Raw genomic sequence first — 20,785 nt, forward strand, 5'->3', positions numbered from 1 at the left:
ATGCTAGTATATGCAGTTAAATTACTTATAAGCTATACTCATCTATTTGTTTCTGCGTTTATGCTTATTCTTAAGTTTATCTTAATGAATGAATGAATTAGATTAAATTCATTATCCACCCTTCACCATTTTAAAAATACAACATTCTATTTAAAATACGACTTCCTGTCCACACATAGATGGGAGTAAGTCCCATTGAAGTTCTGCATTGCACTGTAAAAAGTAGAAACATAGCCCTTATTCATTTTACACGTTTTTGTCTCTTGTAAATCAAGCAGCTGATCATGAACTCTCTACTCTTTCATGGTCTTCTGTTCTTGCTGTGCATGACAAACTTGTGTCACAGAGCAGCAGAAACACCCTTTTCTTCAAAAGCCAATGCAAAGAGTAATTTAGAAAACTTGATTGCTATCCAGCTGCTATGACCATTGTGGTCAATGCCTATACTGATGTTAATGGAAATATTTGTGCGCAAACGGTTGTAGGATTGCAGTGTGTGTAGGCTGCACATTATTAAATGGAGGACTTCTAAATAAAAGTGTGGTCATCTGTAGATTATCTTATTTATTGCCACAACAACACTACAGGACAAATCTTCAAGTTTAGGTTTTACCTTTTAAAAATATTAACTTAGCATATGTTTGAATTTTGATTATTATTATCTTCAGCATTATTCCTGAACTCCAAATTCATTATTTTTCCAGTCTTTTGAAATCGGAAATATTTTTTTAAAAAAGGCTCTTTGCAGGATGTGGACTTTGTGATGAAATTTGGGCATCTAGCTGGGTGCTTGAAGAGAGAGTGTGCAGTGCGGCTTCAGACCTTTATGTCAATTGCACAAAGATCTAAAAAGCAGCCATATTGCCTTGGAATGTTTGGCCAACATTCCCATGTTGGGTTCTACACCTTGTACAATTAGGCAAATGCTTGAACTCCTGTACCACAGATGGCATTCAGATGTTGGGGCTCTTTCCACTTAATTTCAATGGAAGCTGGTCCTGACAGCCTGCCCCTATTGCCTTTGCCAGCTGGAAGCAGGCAAAATGGAGGTATGAGGACAAAACTGAAGTGGCCTGGCATCACTTCAGTTATCCCAACAAATCTAATTTGTATCAGTGAGGGCCTTCTGCCAGAGAGCATCAAACTCATCCAGCTCCTGGATCATTGTATGGAAATCACTACCACTTTAAGATCCTATCTCCTCCTGAACACAAATGAAGAACTCCTGCCCTACTGTGACTTACTCTGAGAATAAGATTCCAATTTTTCCCTTACACTTTCAGTACTAGCATAAATCTGTGATCAAGCCACACAGTATGAGGTCAGTGTGTGTTGGAATTAAGCTTACTGTACAATAATAAGAATCACATTCACTGTGCATCTGGGTCAACCCACCAGTGGCCCATGGCAGGTTGCCTATGAGAGAGTACAACCCTACACGTGTGTGTGTGTGTGTGTGTGTGTGTGTGTGTGTGTGTGTGTGTGTGTTTGTGTGTGTGTGTGTGTGTGTTTTCTAGCTTTGATACATATCATTGGGTGCAGGGGACAGAAGAACATGATTAGTAGCAATAGCTTTGCCAGAACACTAATTTGTAGTTCTATTCAGTGTGCCGCGGCCGCACATGCCTGCAATCCAGCCACTCTTGGAGGCTGAAGCTGGCAGATTGCTTGAGCTCAGAAGTTCAGGGCTGCTGTGGGCTATGCTGATTGGGTGTCTGCACTAAGTTCAACATCACATATATATACCAGCTACTCTAGACCTGAGTGGTATAACTTGTGACCTACCAGGTTGAATGCAAATCTTAAAACACATTTACCAGTCCACTGTGACACAACTTGAGTCACTCAGGAGACCTGGAACTTCAGAAGCAGGTGAGCTCTGGCCCATAACCATATATATTTCCTAAGTTATGTTCATCTTGTTGGGCCACAAATTACGTAGGTCTGCTTAAAATTTTATTATTAGGACCTATAGCAATGTATTTACTTTGAATAATGCATTAATGTGGTGTGTTTTTATTGAAAAGGAGATCACTAACGGTTTTCTAATTAGCATTATGAATTCGTATTTATATGCTTGTTACATTTTACAGCTCACTTCATTTGCATGAAGTAATGAATATCATTAAAATATTTTTGAGATAGAATTACACTGCATTTCAAGTACGAGAGAGCAGGAATGTGAAGAAAGATAACAGAACACTTAGTGAATTTAAAGGCATATTGTGTTGCAGTGACTAGTTTTTTGTTTGTTTTTTTATTATCAGTCTTCAATATATTTTCTCAATTAAGCTGAAAAATTGCACACACTCCTTAATGTTAAATTTTATATGGAGAGTTGAAGGATGTCAGTCATCATTCTACCAGGCACATACTATTCAGTACAATTGTCTGCACAATTTTTTTCTTTATATTGCATTTTATTTAAATATTTCTAGGCCACACTTTGAATGACAAGAATCCAAGGGATACCCACTGGATATACCCACAGGAAATTTTGTTCAGTTAGAAGCTGCAAGTGTGTCCTCAATTTACCCTAGTAACTAGAATTTAAGCACCATAGGTTTATACAATTATCCAAGGACATGCTTTCTTTCCTCTGTATTTTTAGGATTAATACATTCTGGATTTTTTTGCATGAGCAGGAGGAGATCTGTCCATGTACATAAGGAAATTTGGTGGGAAGGTACCAGAGAGATTCATTGCCTCAGCTTTCATGTGTACAGTCATACTTCGGGTTGAATGTGCTTCGGGTTGAGCGCGTTCGAGTTGCGCTCCGCGGCAACCTGGAAGTAACGGAGCGCGTTACTTCTGGGTTTTGCTGCTCGCGCATGAGCAGACGCTCAAAATGACAGCATGCGCAGAAGCGGCAAAATGCAACACGCGCAGACGCGCCATCACAGCTTACGTTGCGTTCAGGATGCAAACGGGGGTCTGGAACGGATCCCGTTTGCATCCTGAGGTACCACTGTACTTTATATGCACTCCATATACCAGGCAGAGGACCTTCTCAGTAGTGGTGCCCGCCCTGTGGAACACCCGCCCATCAAATGTCAGGGAAATAAACAACTATTTGACTTTTAGAAGACATGTGAAGGCAGCCCTTTTTAGGGAAGTCATTAAGGTTTGATGTTTTATCGTGTTTTAAAAAAACTGTTGGGAGCTGCCCTGAGTGGCATACAAATAATAAACATTTTATTAACATGATGTTTACAAACCTAAACAGCACCTACACATTTCTAAATGTAGCAAGCACTAGTATAAGAAAGGTATACAGATTTTTTAAAATAATTGTATACAGAGTTAGCGTAGTTTAGCGGTTAAGGTGTTGAACTATAACCTGGGAGAACAGGGTTCAAATGCTCACTCAGCCATGAAGCTCACTGGGTAACCTTGGTCCAATCACCATCTCTTGGCGTAACCTACCTTGATGGGTTTTTATGAGGGTAATATGGAGAAGGGGAACAATGAATGTCACTTTGACCTTCTTCAAGGAAAGATGGGATATAAAAGCAAAAATAAATATTGTCTCAAAATACCAGCATCTAATTTATCTTGGCTGAATTTGTCAATTTTAGTTCTCTCAGTTTTCGTTTTTCTAGTCTTAAATTCAGTTCTCCACATTCTACATGAGTCTATAATATAATATTTCTCCTAATATAGACATGCTTGCATCCAATTTGCATATTGCTTCAGAAAGTGCAAATTAGGTAGATGCCCCTTTTGATTCAAGCTGATTTGAATTTCTCCCCTATCTTTTCATAAGCAGCCACAAGTTACAATTTTCATCATGGGAATGTCTTTTTCGTGAGCAAACATATTAATCTGAGGAGTGGGCGTGAGGCTCCTTATTAAGGAGCGAAGGCAAAATCTCCTCCTTTGACCTCCCTCTTATAAACCCTGGAAGCAAGGCTGGTCCAGCATACACAAAATAAGGAGTAATACTCCAAAGCTTTGATTCTGTCTCAAAGTAGAAAAGAGCCATTATTTTGTGTTACTCTAGGCCCTAGCATTGCCCTTACCTGCAAAACCACCAGGTGCATTGGTGTTTGCCACCAATCTCCATTTTGATCTTCCCTTTCTGCAGGTGTGTTGACGTTAGGCCAAGGCTAGTTCAAGATGCACCTGATCTTTCAGCAAAAGCAAATTTAGCAGGAGAGCTGAATTTGCCTGGGATTCAGATTGCATCATACCTGAAAGTAATTTTTGTGAACTCTTCTTCAAGGCAAGTACCAAATATAAACATTCTTTTTATTGGGAAACTATAAAATCTTGACTGAATAGCAGGTGAACAGCTGGATCCATGTTAAGTTTTGCTTAACGATTATGTACCAGCTCTGCCAACAGGACATTCTTGGTATAATTGCCGAGCCAATGGCCACTTTACCATTGCACTTTCTATGTTTAAATATTTAGTGTTGGAGGAAAATGATTCATAGCAAACATAACTCAGAAGACTATTAACATTTATCCTTGAGGTATTGCAGGTGTTGCAGGCTGTCCCATTTATTTGAGCATTTTGTATTTATCTCCGGAGTGTCTTCATTCAAAAGGGATTTCTGCTGAATTGGTGCATCATATCCAGCATCAATCACTTTGATTAGGGTCTCACTCGACAAACCCAGGCGCTTTTCTTCCGTGGCAGCTCCATATGTTTAGTACAGCTGTTCCCATTTTTAGATGGAAAGTGATTGCAGTCTGCTCATAGTTTGTGTCCCTGTCAGAATCCAGCAGATTAGTCCTTTATGCTTAGATTTGCCTAGGAAGCGAATGGCCTGAAATACTGCTTCAATCTAGCTGTAAAGTAGCCTACAGGAAATGGTGTCTGTGTAACTTTTGATAGCTAAGAGATTAGGAAGCAAACATTATCACTGCAAAAGAAAAAGGGGGAAAGCAGGAGTTGAAGACTGTAAGGTCTGCAAGAGAGTTGATGTAAAGGATTACTTCAGGAAAATGTCAATATCACAAACACAAAATGAAAAGTTTATCAACTGGTCACTTTTTTTGCTAATGGCAGCCAAATTGAATTGAACATCTAGGTTGCATATACATATCTCTATGCTAAGTATATTATATATATATAGCTTTCTGGTAAATACATATAGCTTTCTGATAAAACGTGTCCTCCAAAAAAGAGGGCATGTGTTGCGATGAAACCTGGAGACTGACCTCCTGGTTGTGGGTGGGTATATAGGATAGCCACAACACCCAGTTGGTGGGTTTAATCTGGCCGATGGGGTGCAATCTAAACAGATCGAGGGACCTATATAAACCCAATCACGTGTCCCAGAGCTTCCTCTTTTGGCTCGTGCATTGGAACACCTGCCCACCTCTCCCTAATTTTAGGGCATTTTGCGAATGACCTTGCTATGCCGCCGTGTGTCGTCTGTCATTGGGACAGGCGCACAGCAGGAATTTTCCCCACTTGGCTGTAGCCATTTTTGCCTGCTGCGTAGCAATTTGTCACAACTTGTAAGGTTGCAGATAGGCACTGGTTCATGTGATCGGGATGGGAGAATAGTCTCGCCATCCCTATGTGAAAGGTATTCCGTTAAAGGAATCCAGGGACTCAGCTTGGTTTGGTCAACCCCCGAGAGGGGGTTGTGCCCATGCCTAAGTCCAGGGGAGCACCTGGGGAGTGAACAGAGTCTGTTCCCAGGCTTTTCATCTGCCTCAGATGTTCACCCTTGGCTGACCTATGATAGAGCTCTGGGTCAGCGCTATCTGCAAGGGTGTAAGGAGCTAGTCGAACCCAAGCCTATGCAACCACTCACTTTTCTGTAATAAAGTTGTGGCCTAAATTCTGCCAAAAACCAAAACTAAAATTTGAGTCAAATGTGTCTTTATTTAGGGGGGGGGTCCTCTGGGTCTGAACGTGCAAATATTGGCATTGTGCATATTTAATAGTATTCAAAACAATGTACTGTAAAAATTTAGTTTTTTGTAGAGAATTCTCCAGCATTAGCTATATTAATACCGAATAATTTTTGTTTAAATGACATTTTTGGATTAGTGTTTGAGTTCACATAACTTTATTATATTGAACATTAATTTTTAATCTTTTTCAGTCATAAAGACTGTTTCTTTTATAACTGAAAGTCACAGGAATTTACTATTTTCAGAGGAATCTGACTAGCTGGTACTGGAGACTGAACGCTGAACTGGGTAGACTTTGGCAACATACTTTTTATATTCTTCTTATGCATATTTTGTAAACTGCTTTGAATGTGTGGGGTATTTTTTATTTTTTATTTATTTATGTAATTATGGTATCAAGCAGCCTATATAAAATCAGAAAGGTTACTGACTGAAAGGAGACCTAAGAAAGTATATACAAATATTGTGTGTGTGTGTGTGTGTGTGTGCGCGCGCGCGCACCGTGCTGCTTTGACAGAAATACTTTCTTCGCTTTCCTTTCTGTCAGTAACCTTTTTGATTTTGCCTGCTTCACTGGACTATTGGACCAGAGCATAATAAAACACCCTAATGGAAAACCTGTGCTTAAATTAAAGCAAACTGTAAATAGATTTACAGAGCAATTTATGCATGTTTACTCAGAAATAGTAAGTGCAAGTTACTCCGAAAGTCATAGGGTTGCTACCAAAATCAGTATACGCACCAGAATTTTCATACAAGTCGAAATTGCAAGGTGCCTGCCCTGCACTAGTACGGTATATATCCATCTCATTACCATATTTTAAGATAGAATATGTGTTTATCCAGGGAGACTGGTATCTGGACAGGTATGTCACAATATAGTAAGGCTAAAAGTAAACCAAGCAGCTCAGAACAAAAAATGAAGAAGAATAGTGAATACTGATGGGATATGATATGGTCCTCAAGCTCCAAATGGCTTGAATTTTAGGCAGAGCCTTTTCCATTCACTACAGCTTAGCCATCTGTTGGACATAATGTGAAGAGCTAATATAATTTTCGGATCCCAGAGGAAGATAAACGCTTGGAGAAATGTTTATCTATAGGCCTGTTCAGTGTTCCAGTGCCAGCATCCAAATTCCACTGTAGCTGAAATGCGCTTCATGATGTAACTGGAACCCAAGTGCCACCAGAAGATCACATTTCAAGGTTTAACATATGCATATGAACTTCAGGTGCTAACTCAATATCACATTATTGCAGAGCCAATCATTTGCCCAAAATATTGAAAGCAAATAAATAAAAATGGAACCAAATAAAGAACTGTGACTAGCATGTTTGTGATGACCTATGTGTAGGTTGTCATTCTTTTTTATATTTAGGTACATTTGTATTGCTCTGTTTCACTGTAATTTTAATTTATACATATTGTTCTGCCCGTTACTTTGAAGCAGCAGCAGTATGAAATCATGAATATAGGATTAGATGGATAGAAGAAGAAGAAGAGTTTGGATTTGATATCCCGCCTTTCACTCCCTTTAAGGGGTCTCAAAGCGGCTAACATTCTCCTTTCCCTTCCTCCCCCACAACAAACACTCTGTGAGGTGAGTGGGGCTGAGAGACTTCAAGAAGTGTGACTGGCCCAAGGTCACCCAGCAGCTGTATGTGGAGGAGCAGGGAAGCGAACCCGGTTCCCCAGATAGCGTGACTACCGCTCTTAACCACTACACCACACTGATATGCTCCTTATAGAGTCAAGTGAAATTTCCCTGTTGCAATGCTCTGCTGGGATGAGAAGTTTAAACCACATCATATTGTAACATCAGACTTTGTAGATTTAAACCTATCCGACAAGTTCAATGCTGTGATGGGAATGTTAGTGTGTATGCGGCCTTCATGGTCAGGTCATGTTTGGATTTGATATCCCGCTTTATCACTACCTGAAGGAGTCTCAAAGCGGCTAACACTCTCCTTTCCCTTCCTCCCCCACAACAAACACTGTGAGGTGAGTGAGGCTGAGAAACTTCAGAGAAGTGTGACTGGCCCAAGGTCACCCAGCAGCTGCATGTGGAGGAGCGGGGACTCGAACCCGGTTCACCAGATTATGAGTCTACCGCTCTTAACCACTACACCACGCTGGCTCCTCTGTGTGCACTGTGTGCACTGTTTGTGTGGTATGTATGAGTGCATATGGATGTGCGCAAAGGAAAGAGCCAGTGGTGCGGCCATGACAACTTTGACTATGTCGACTTTTAATTTGGCAATACTCTCCACTAACGTGGCTATCAGAGGATTGACCAACACGTAGGGTTCCCATTTGTCCTCTTTTCCATGGGTATGTAAAATGAGAGTTGTCACGGCAATCCATAGTTAAAAAGTAGAAGCCAGCATAGGTGTCCTCTTTTTCACTCTTCAAGCTATGGCAACCCTCAGGCAGAAAAGGGTTGGTTAGCCCTCATCTAATGAATTGGTTTCTTAGCATATTTACATCCAGAACCATAAACATACAGGCACTGTTCTCTGGATACATTTTGCGGTCTGAAGTGGAACCCAAAATACAAACCTCCCCCCGTCCAATTCTGCCAGAGTCAATGCATTTTAAAAGTCTTGCTGCACCAATTTCTGCCTTCATCTGTATCCTTTTATTGTGCTGCCTGAAGTAGATTGTTTTACCCCGCTGCGTGGCAGAACTAGCCTGAAGTTTAGGCTCAATATTCAGACTACTAAAGTGACATTCTGAGTTCAAATACACTAGTGCTGCCTGTTACAAAGCTGTAATGAATCTTATTTCAAGGCAGAAAAAAATATGATTGATCTTGAATATAAAAATCAATTCTTTAGGTTGTAGAGTACCTTGCAAAAAGACAGGAAATATAGTTAATGGAAAAAATTGCCCTATGCTAAGAGGGCAGGTAGTAGCGAAATTGTATTTGTGGGGGAATGGTCGATCTATATGAATGAAAAGGCCACAAAGTTTTGACAATGATGAAAATGCAGCTTCCTTAATCCCCAACACCACCATGTACCTTGCCTTAATGATTGCATTTTAATTTGTTTCAGGGTTTCCCCCCATTATTATTATTATTATGGGATTTTATATTTCATTAGAGCTTTTTATTTAAACTTGACATGTAAAAGCTTACGGAGAACAACAATGTCTGATAAAATATTCAGAAATCATTAATAGTTCCCATAAGTAGCAAGTTTTCGCTGTTTCCTGGAATCTGGTTGCATGCATCACATTTCATTGGTATACTGTACTGCACTGAAAGGGAGTGTGTCCATGCCCACTGCACCTCTATTGGCTGTGTATTCAATGAGTCACCAGCACAGTGACCATGGGCACACATGAGCCTGCAAAGGTTTTCCTGGGCACATACAGCTATGAACCTCCCACTGCACTGCAATGAAGCTTCAAATATAAACCTTCTACAAGTTATAATAAACAGCTTCTTTTACCCTCCCCTGCCCAGCTATGAACCACCTGTCCTCGATAGTAACCCTGTGCTAAAGTTAGGCTTGAAAGAAGCCAAGAAAAGACATGTTTTACTCTCAAATCTAATTGAGAGGGGGCGCATTGTTGGGGGTTTTTTTGTTGTTGTTCTTATTTTTATCCTGCATTTTGTTCTACTATATTGTATTTAAATGTTGTAAACAGCGTTATACAAATGTAAAAAAAATATGAATAAAAAAAATAAATAAATTGTGGGAGGCTGAACCTCCTGGAAATAGACGGTAAGGAGGTTAGGAGTGCCTCCCCAGCTCATGCTCCAAGAAGAGAACCCAGCTTTAAGTAGAAAGGAAAGGAAAGGAAAGGAAAGGAAAGGAAAGGAAAGGAAAGGAAAGGAAAGGAAAGGAAAGGAAAGGAAAGGAAAGGGAAAACACTTTTTTCAAGCCTAATTACTACCAGGAGAAGAGTGGTTGTGGGGCATGTGGCCGTGCCCACAATAGTTTCTCTAATATCTTCTCATCTGTACTACAGTGGTGCCTTGAGTTACAGACACTTCAGGTTACAGACGCTTCAGGTTACAGACTCCGCTAACCCAGAAATAGTACCTCGAGTTAAGAACTTTACTTCAGGATGAGAACAGAAATTGTTCGCCAGCGGCGCGGTGGCAGCGGCAGGCCACATTAGCTAAAGTGATATCTCAGGTTAAGAACCATTTCAGGTTAAGAAGGGACCTCCAGAACGGATTAAGTTCTTAACCTGAGGTACCACTGTATACTAAAGATGAATCAGTGTGGCTCCCCGCCCTCCGCCCCCCGAGCAGCTGCAGTAGCATCCTAAATAGAGATGCGACTTTCCCTTAATGCATCCTTATCTTCAAGGTAAATCCCTATTCAAGTTTTCTTTAGCTATTGTAGAACTAGCTTGCATCTGTGCTGTCAAGTACTTAGCATACTGAAATGTCAGTCTCGCTGGTCTATCCAACTATATGCAATATCAGTCTTTATTGAATAGCAAGAAATTGCCTTAATACATCTTACTTTGGGGGCCTATGTTATTTTTGTGATTGTAAGTTTAAACTGTTTTTATTATTTTCATTTTATGTTGTAACTTGCCTTGGGACCTTAAGATTAAGTTTGGGTAGTGAATAATAATAAAATACATCAAGCTGATGCATTCCATACTGTTTCCTTCTATAATTCATGGATCCATTGAATGGTCTGGGTTTACAGGGGTTTACTATCATATTCTGTGGTCAGAATTATGTTTGCCTCCCCTAACATTCTCTTTCACTGCCACCTGAGTATCCTGAAGTGCAAACACATTGCTCATCCTGAAATCCTCCTCTCCCTTTCTGTTCCTTGCGTTGTTTGCTTAATATAACTTTTCTAGCTACCAGCTGTTTCACATATATATTTTGTGCAGCAACTGATGTGCTTTCAATGTAGTCATTCTTTGTAACAGCAGTATTCAACATGCTACTGATTTGTCAAACAATGTTTTATTACAATTAGACACAGTGAATAAACATTTTAAAGGAGTTCATTTAATCTGAACTCCTAAGATTGCATTTATTTGATACATTCTTAGTGTGGTTAATTTGGGGGGGGGACACAAAACAAAATAAGGTAAATTCGTTGACCCAGATTTTGCAGCAAATTGTTAACAAATATTGATTTTGTAAAAAATAAATAATGCTCATTAAATTGCCTGTGTTCTAGGATATGTCTAGCTGTCTTGCTCAGAGCAGGTTTTCTTGAATTGCTCTTGTGACACTGTCCATCGATTTTAAACAATAGCAACAAGAAGTTCACTGATATTGGTGGTATTGATAGTGGATAATACCAATGCTGATGTTTTTTCTGAAAAGCAATGGTGTGGGAAAGCATTGCTTTTAAAAACATTAACAGACAACTGCTGTTTTTATAATTGCCAGACCTCTAAATATTTATTAAATATGGTGGGAACATATTTTCTTATTATTATTGTTTTTTAGATCTCAGGAAATATTTTTAGATCATTGGCCCTAAACATTTTCCCTCATCTATGACAATTATTAATGTCATTGCTGCAAGTTAGAGATAGCAAATAGTGATAACTTTGTGTGTGTGTGAATGCTGTTTTTAGCTACAATATATCTTGATTCCAGTTTCTGTAGAAATATGCAAATCCGGAAGTTTATTTCCTTGGAGCTATACTTTGTAGCTTGTGTGTGGTTCATTGCATGTGCTGGCGTGGGGGGTGGGGAATTGTGTGTGTGTGTGTGCATTTTTAATCCAGCATTTCCAGTATGAGAACATTGCCTCTGGCCTTGTATGTGTTGTCATGCTTCTCAGCCCTTCAGAATCTAAACAGACAGTGACCCAAAAAATGAGGGCAAATCTAACAGCTCTGAAACACTTGGCCAACAGGTGGTACTTTGCAAAATTAATTAGTGAAAGCATGACAGCTTTAACGTAATGGACCAAAACTGAGCAATCCACCCTTTGTTTTCTGTTGAGGAAGGAAAAGATCAAACTCTATGCAGGTATATAAAGCAGTTAACTCAAATCAGACATTGGAATCACACAGTCATTATACATGTTGCAAATATCTGCCCAATACAGTGGAGTGTGGAACTATATTCAGCTGCTTTTTTAAAGTTTATGAATGCTAACTTGACAGTTTTGTGCAGAGATACTACTACACAAAGGGACACGGGTGGCACTGTGGGTTAAACCACAGAACCTAGGACTTGCCGATCAGAAGGTTGGCGGTTCGAATCCCCGCCACAGGGTGAGCTCCCGTTGTTTGGTCCCTGTTCCTGCCAACCTAGCAATTCGAAAGCATGTCAAAGTGCAAGTAGATAAATAGGTACCGCTCTGGCAGGAAGGTAAACGCCATTTCCATGTGCTGTTCTGGTTCGCCAGAAGCGGCTTAGTCATGCTGGCCACATGACCTGGAAGCTGTCTGTGGACAAACGCCGGCTCCCTCGGCCTATAGAGCGAGATGAGGGCGTAACCCCAGAGTTGGTCATGACTGGACCTAATGGTCAGGGGTCCCTTTACCTTTACCTTACTACTACACAACAAAGTATGTCTCTCAGATTATTTTCGAGAAAATAGTCAAAACGGTTGGGAGAAAATTATTGTTGCTTAATTCATAGTTGTGCTGTTAATGTTTACGTATATTTTATGCTGCCTCCAACCCTGTGGTCGTGAACTAATGAAAGGCAGGATATAAATGGAAAAAAATAAAGACATTTAATTGTTGAAGGTAAAGCAGTAGTAACATGCCATTTTAATGCTACTTTGTCCTCATAATTTAATGCTACTTTGGCCTCACAGTTCTCAAAACAGCTGTGTTCTTATTTGATTTAAATCTAGACAAATTTAGGCAAGCGGCCACTTAAAGCAGTGCTCTCCAAAAGGACAGCATCCTCATGTGGCAAACTATGATTCCCTTCCTTTCCAATCCCAGCAGTCTGCCAGGGTGCAGTGATGTTGCTATAAAGGCCAATACCCAGCTTGCTACTCCCCAGTGGTCCAGCAGCAACCAGCACAAATGCTGGGGGTGTTGAGATAGTGCTGGTTCAGCCTCTCAGAATTAGATTCTGACAAAATCCACTTATCTCTAGTATGTTGCACATTGTACACATTCAACATGTTCTTCTAGTGCAGTGTTGCAAATTCCTTAGTGGATCTGTAGAGGATGAGGATAGAAATTGTCTGGTCTGATGATAATAGAACAGCAGTAAAGGATCCTTATGAATGAAACTTTTCAACACAGCAAAGAGGCACTGGTTCCCTCCGTCTTCTAAAACTCTCCATCTTACTGAATTTACTGAATAACTGTTCAGGACAACATATAGGCAGTGAGAAGTACTTAAATGCAACAGTGCTGTGTGTTAACCATGAAAAGATTTGTGACCAAAGCTAACCTACAAAGAGTTATCAGGAATGTACAGCATTTCTTTCATTAGTGCATCAGGCAGAGATCGGTTTCCTAGCAATGGAACTACTGTGCTGTGACACATCCATGCCTTTATGGAAAAGGATTAGTTTTTAAGCCTGTTGAGAGACAGAGACTTCTAAAAACATTCATGTGCAGTTGTTTTGCAAATGATAAGTTTAGTGCCAATATACCATTTCCCGGTATCAATATAACTGGAGAGTTTGCTCTAATTACAATCTTAAAGTTTAGAGAGTGGAGCATCTTGAGCTTGTTTTCATTCTGTTAAAAGCTACCATTGCAAAACGTTAAAACATTCCTTTTCATTTATTTCACCACATGTTGTTGTAAGGTGCTATATTGATTTGTATGAGGTGAAATGCTAACAAATGACCTGCCACCACCGTTCTGTTTGGAATGATCAAAACTGTCTTCAGGTGTTTTCCTGGAACAAAGCTGTTCTCAGGAATGCATGGAGTTAACTTCACTCCTTGGGTGATGTGCATGCCTGCAATGCTCCTAAGTTAACATGTAATTGACTGAGTCTAAAAGGGGTTGTGTTCATCACACAAGGTATTTCTAACATGGAGTGGAAACCCCACTAATCAGAGTTCCCATCCTCACATCCTCATGTTGGAAACCCTTTGAAATATTAACCATCCCCCTTTACACTCAGTCAGATATGCATCAGTTCAGAAGTGTTGCTCATGCACATGACATCCAGATGTGGCCTCAAATGTTCCCGCAGGCACCATAGCATGTTCTGATAGAGCTAAAGTAAATATTCTGTACAAGCCTGTCATGTATTAAGAAAGTAAATTGTTTCTCTCCATTCTTATATTGTTAATCCACATTTGCAGTTGGCGCATTGGGGGTTACTGTTCTGGCTGTGGATGGACACTAAGACAACTTTAAGGGTTAGAATTGCAGCAGACGGTAACCTTTAGTTTTATTTGAATTTCTCCCTTTTTCTCCATCCTGTTGTCTCCTCTTTAAAGCCACTGATTTTGGTGCTGCAGCACCATCAAAGTTCCAGCTGTCTTTCTTGCTCAGCTCACAGCATGTGTGCTCTTCTGAATTCATGCTAACTCCTAAATTAAACTTAAAGACAACATCCTTAATCTCTAGGCATTAAGATGAGGGCCATCCATACTGGACCTAATGACACCTGCAGAAGCTTTCTGCAAAACTTCCAAAGCACTCTATATGGTGTCCACCTTCCACAATGAGAATCATTTTTATTCCCATTTTACAGATGGGTGTCAGACACTGAAACAAAATTGTTGCCTTAAAACCAAATTAGGAACAACAGTACAATGAGTCTAATCGGAAGTCAAATTTATTTATTTCTCAATTTCTTCTTCTCTCTTTTGTTTCTTTTCATTTTCTCCCTGACCACTGGTCCTGTTAGCCAGGCATGATGTTAGTTGTAGTCCCAAAACATCTGGAGGGCCGAGTTTGCCTATGCCTGTAGTATAGATAAAAAATTGGTTTGTTAGCACCTAGAAAAGGATACTGTGATTACTAAGAACCATAATGGGTTTCTCTAAAACAAGTCATGCCAGATGAATCTCATTTCATTTTTTTATATAGAGTTACAAGCTTGGTGGATCAGGGGAATGTTGTGGACATAGTGTACATTGATTCCAGTAAGGCTATTGATAAAGTCCCCCATGCTATTATTGCAGAGAAGCTGGTAAAATGTGGGTTGGATGGCATTTCTGTTAGTTGGATTTGTGGTTGGTTGACTGACTGACTGAAGCCCAAGAGTGCTCACTAATGGTTCCTCATCATCCTCAAAAAAAGTGACAAATGGGGTGCTGCAGGTTTCTGTCCTGGACCTGTTACTGTTCAACGTCTTCATAAATGACTTAGATGAAGGAATTGAGGGTGTGCTCATCCAACTTGCAGGTGACACTAAGCTAGGAGTGGTAGCTAATCCTGCAAAAAGACAGAATCAGAATTCAAAATGAGCTTAACAGATTGGAGAACTGGGTCTAAACTAACAAAATGAATTTCAGTAGGGGCAAATGCAAGGGTCTGCACTCAAGTTGCAAGAAAGGAAATTCTGAATAAACATCAGAAAGAACTTTCTGACAGTAAGAGCTGTTTGACAGGGGAACAGGCTTCTTCAGATGGTGGTGGAGGTTTTTAAGCAAAGGTTGGATGGCCATCTATAATTTTATTTGATATTTCTGCATTGCATGGGGTTGGACTCATGTGTCAAAAGCCAAGCTAAAGAGTAATGGCAGTACTCAGGTAGATTTCTGGGTAGGATTTAAAAACAACAAAATACTTTAAATAACTATTAAATTAGGAGGCACATTTTCTTATATGTCTTTACCGATTCCTTCAACCCCCCAAAATGAACATATTGAGAGGCACAATTTTAAACTAAAATCATTCCCTACCCTCCTCTGCAAAATCTCTTTAAAGAAGGCAACTTCAGAAATGCAAATAACAGCTTTAAAAACCCTGTGATAATGTGAGAGGTCTTGTAGTCAGAAGTGTGAAAACTAGAAAAGGTTAGAGTTTTAATTACTGAGCTTTTCATTGCCTATAAATAAATGGCGTAAAAGTGGCATTATTAACTGTTATCATTTTGCTAATCTGTCTGTGACCAATTCTCCACTCAGTTGTAAGACACTGCTCCCCTATTGATCTCAATCATACTGCTTAATTTACATGCCTCTTGGAACGATGATGAAAAAGTCAATTGGGAAAAGAGAAGAATTTAAGACTAATGGAAGCAGACATTCAAAAGGTACATTTTTGTATGCTATAAGCGGCAATGAAGACCAATTTACACTGGTCACACATGGACCTATTGGGAAATCCATCTCCCCTGCCCCCCATCCAAACACACTAGAAATAGTGCTAAATAGTTACATAGCATCATTTCTAGACACATCAGTCCAGCTGCAGTTAGCTGCAGGAGCTGTCCTTTCCAACCAACTGGTTTATTTAATTTCATTTTTAGCATTTTATTTCATTCTGCCCCAGCCACTCTGGGTGACTTCCAACATAATGAAAGCACAGCAAACATCAAATGTCCCAATACAGGGCTGCCTTCAGATGTCTTTGGAGAGTTGTGTAGTTGTTTATCTGTTAGGCTTCTGGTGGGAGGGTGTTCCACAGGGCAGGTGCCACTACTGAGAAGATCCTGAAACTTCACTTCTCACAGTGAGGGAACCACCAGAAGGTCCTGCAGGTCTTCCTTCAGGTATACAGGGCTGAGGGTGTTTACAGCTTTAAAGGTCAGCATCAATAGTTTGAATTGTGCTCAGAATCATACTGGGAACCAAAGTACAGTGGTACCTCGGGTTACAGATGCTTCAGGTTACAGAAGCTTCAGGTTACAGACTCCACTAACCCAGAAACAGTACCTCGGGTTAAGAACTTTGCTTCAGGATGAGAACAGAAATTGTGTGGCAGCGGCGGCACGGCAACAGCGGGAGGCCCCATTAGCTAAAGTGGTACCTCAGGTTAAGAACAGTTTCAGGTTAAGAATGGACCTCCAGAACAAATTAAGTTCTTAACCTGAGGCACCACTGTAGATCTTTTAGGACTGGTGAGAGCCAGTGTGGTGTAGTGGTTAAGAGCGGTAGTCTCGTAATCTAGGGAACCGGGTTTGCGTCTCCGCTCCTCCACATGCAGCTGCTGGGTGACCTTGGGCCAGTCACACTTCTTTGAAGTCTCTCAGCCCCACTCACCTCACAGAGTGTTTGTTGTGGGGGAGGAAGCGAAAGGAGAATGTTAGCCGCTTTGAGACTCCTGAAGGGGAGTGAAAGGCGGGATATCAAATCCAAACTCTTCTTCTTCTTCTTCTTCTTCTTGGTGTTATATGGTCCCGGCAGCCACTCCCAGATACTAGTCTAAGCAGCCACATTTTGGATCAGTTGTCTGATAAGCAATAATAAAGGCATGGTTTTCCTCGTGCTTGAATTCATTGCACCATAGCTTGGATCATATGCTGTAGTCCAATAACATGGATTATGTTGTTGTTTGGTTCATAGGTGAAAGTGCCAGCCAGATTTTCCTCTCCTTGGCTGATCCTTTCCCGTGACGTATATATAACTTTCCAGGTCTTTTGCCATCTTTCTACCACAATGATGGAACACATGCTTTAGATGCAGAAGATCCCAAGTTCAATCCCTGGTATCTCTTATTAAAATAATGGGGTATCAGGTGACAAGAAAAGCCCTCTGCCTGAGACTCTGTAGTCACCAGTCAGAGTAGAAAATACTGGGCTAGATGGACAGTCTAATCTAAGGCAGTTTCCTATGTTCCTATTATCCCTGATATACAGCAATGCAGCTTCCTATATCATTCCCATTATTCTGGTATCTACAAAGTGTATAGTCAGTACATCAAAGATTCTTAAACTATGTTCTAGTGAACTATATTAAGTCTTGGATAAAAAGTGATGTAGACTATCATCCAAGAACAAACACAAAGTTACCCCTTTTCTACTTTTTTTGGACCAATTTCTAAACCAGTAGACTAATGACCAGGATCCATTTTCCATCTATACCATCTCTGAGCTATAAGTAGAATAGGCCATACAGAGCCAACTTTTAATGGCTTATAAGAAGAAAAACTTGCCAGATGAAGAGCTGCTTTCTGACAAGTTGCCTGTCAAATCCATTTCTAATGCTATATATATTTTTAAAAACTTCAGTACTATTCAAACCAGGAGAACTAGTTAACCTCTGCTACATTATCTCTCAAATTCATTTATGCATTTAAATGGCACTATTTTTATATTTTAATGCTCAATTTCTTATCATATATGCAATTTTTGAAATGGTTTAAAATCTTGTTACTTGAAATCATGTTAAGGGTATTCTTATCTTTGTTTTGGTGACCTTTATGATTTGTTCCCTATGTTGTTTTTGTGTGAGAGCACGAGACAAAAAAAAATGCTAGTAAGAAAATTCATGAGAACTGAAGGCTTTAATGTGCACGGATTTCTTCCCTGCTCACAATAAGTAAATATAATTTATCTAGATAGATCACTTTTAGTGTGCAGGTTAGAAATGGCCACAATGTTACTGATTTCAGATGTAGGTAGACTTTGGTTCAGGCATTGAGTGTATATTTATTCTAGCCTTCTTCTGGAGGGCTGAAACTTTGATAGGGTCGTGCCAAGGTTTATGGTCTCCCCAGACTGCTGCTGAAAACTCTAATGGCCATCTACCCTGTACTTGGTTTCTGGACAGAGACTTCCACCTAGACCCCTCTAATGTGGTTCCCTCAGTATGTATTTGGTTACAGTGAAGCACCAGTTCAACTGTGACCTTGATGAGTAGGATTCCACCCAACGCCCTACCTGCTGAAAGTTGCGACATTTTGCTACAGGGAAGGCAAAACCTCCAAACAGGCCCAATATGTTTGCAGGCAAATTCCTTCCCAGCTCTGAATATGACAACGTTGGTAACCATAGCAAGGTCAGGTAGTACAGGGAGGCAAACATTGTTAAAACAAGCAACCTAAAATGAAATTATGGTTAATCAAGACATGATTAAACAAGCGAGCTAGAATGCAAAATAAGGTTAAACAAGACACATTACAGTAGCATGACACGAGGGGAGGGAGGGTTTTGTTCTTCTGCTGACTGCACTGGAGGTGCCAGGCACAATAGGCTTTTAAGCATCTACTTCCTGGTCCACCAGTGAGGCTCTGCCTTTTCAGATGCCCAGGATTGGGCAGTTTGAAATAGAGGATTTAGCAGACAATCCCAGACATGCCTGTGGAACCTGGCTGCTGAGAATGGTGGTCAGCTTGCAAGGAGCTGCAACCACTGTCCACCTGAAATAGGGTAAGTGGCCATTGTAATGCAGCACTGATCATAATACATGGGATACTGTGAAGGAACTTTGCTCTTGTTTGAATGGGGTGGAAGAACCTCTTTCTGTTTATCAAGAGAAAAGCTACACATCCAAACATTTATTTGTATACTGTTACGTGTCTGATTTACAGGGAAGGGGAAGAAATGGTTACTGTGTGGGTTATTTCTATTACCCAAACAGAACACCCAAGTGGTCTGTCTGAGTGATTAGCACAGATAGTTTGCTTACCAATAACGTCAGTTCTCCAAGGTTCATTTTAGTTTCTAGGATTGTTCAGGGATCCATTCACATGCAACATTTATAGGTATTTTCAGTGATGAAATTGCCAGTAGAATTTACTGCATACCTGGGGAATGTCCGACAGCAATTTGATGATCTTTGGTAGTAAATAGTAATATTTATTAAAACCAGTATGATCCTGGTCACAATTCTCTTCTCAGTCTATTTCTTTTTGTCTTGTTTCTGTCATGACTTAATGCAGAAGTCCAATAAATTTCTTTCAGCAGATGCTCCTAGTGATACATAAAACACTTATTTTAAAAAATGTGGAATTTTGCTACCTGTTTTTGATGTAGATGTCCAAACAGATTTTCCTTTCCAGTTTGATTAAGATCAAAAGTATGGAACCATTTATTTTCAAAACAAGACAATTCTTTCCTTTGTTTGCAGCAGCTTTATTAGTTTGGGCACATGTCACTGAATAATTTAATGAAAGTTTATACTTAATTAACAAGAAGTTCAACATTCTAAGTGAGGGAGAGAAAGGGCACACCGCAAAAGTCCAAAGCAATAATTAAACATGACTATAACTAAAGATTATATTATACAGTTGTTGTTGGCATTATACCGTAAATACCATGTGCTGTTGAAACTGCAGGAGCAATGCTGAGCTCCAGCGGCCACAAGGGCACAAAAGGCCAGTCTACCACCATTAATTTCAAAGTATTGCTCTTCTCTTGTCAGCAAACTGATCAGCAGAGACTTGTACTTTGGCAGAAAAGGCTTCAGAAAGGAGTTAGGCTTTGTCTCCTCACTCAGCTCTAATAATGATACACTTGTGAAAAGTTAGGAACAAAATTGTTGTAATACATTTCAATATGTCATGGATTCCACTCATAAGAAGGCATGCAGATCCGGCTGGAATTCTTAAAGTTTTATCTGCAAAACTTTTTCTGTTGCTTTCTAGTAGATTATTCATTATACTGGATAATACATGCAGTTATACAATTCAGTGCAGTTTTCTTCCACTTTGTTGTTGTGAGATCATAAGAGAAACAGTTTTGTTAGATCAGACCCGCCCAGCATCCTGTTCCCACTTTGGAAACCCTCATACTGAGTTTGAAATCAGAACAGTTTGGACCTTTCATGCTAAAGTTTGGGTGAAGTGTCAAAATAATATTTCAGACTGCCATCTTGATTCAAAAATGGCAGCCATCCCAGTATTGATTAAAACTGCTACCCTCCCTTTGGGAATCTCATGCTGACTTCAAAGTCTACATAGTTTGGTTTGGCCTTTCACACAAAAAATAAGATAAAGTCACATCATACCAAAATCACATTTTGGACTGCCTTCTCTATTCAAAATGGCAGCCGATTGCCCATCATTGACTAAAACCACTGCCTCTCCCTTGGAAATCCTTGTGCCAAGGATGACAGTATCTCAGGAGGCAGCCCAACCTAT

General features: G+C 40.0%; 2 protein-coding genes across 6 annotated transcripts in view; one reads left to right on the forward strand and one right to left on the reverse strand.

The window, feature by feature from the left end:
• Nucleotides 1–20,785, forward strand: part of IL1RAPL1 (interleukin 1 receptor accessory protein like 1) — a 657,222-nt gene that overhangs the window by 209,633 nt on the left and 426,804 nt on the right. The window lies entirely within an intron of this gene.
• The window catches only part of LOC310704623 (craniofacial development protein 2-like), a 574,437-nt gene that overhangs the window by 49,209 nt on the left and 504,443 nt on the right, over nucleotides 1–20,785 (reverse strand). For both annotated transcript variants that reach the window (XM_083498276.1, XM_083498275.1), the window contains one exon: nucleotides 16,802–17,070. The gene's annotated coding sequence lies outside the window, so the exon portion shown is untranslated. The remainder of the gene's footprint in view (nucleotides 1–16,801; nucleotides 17,071–20,785) is intronic.

The sequence above is a fragment of the Podarcis liolepis genome (genome assembly GCF_965112155.1).
Source record: "Podarcis liolepis genome assembly, chromosome: 4".
In the NCBI taxonomy this organism is placed as follows: domain Eukaryota; kingdom Metazoa; phylum Chordata; class Lepidosauria; order Squamata; family Lacertidae; genus Podarcis; species Podarcis liolepis.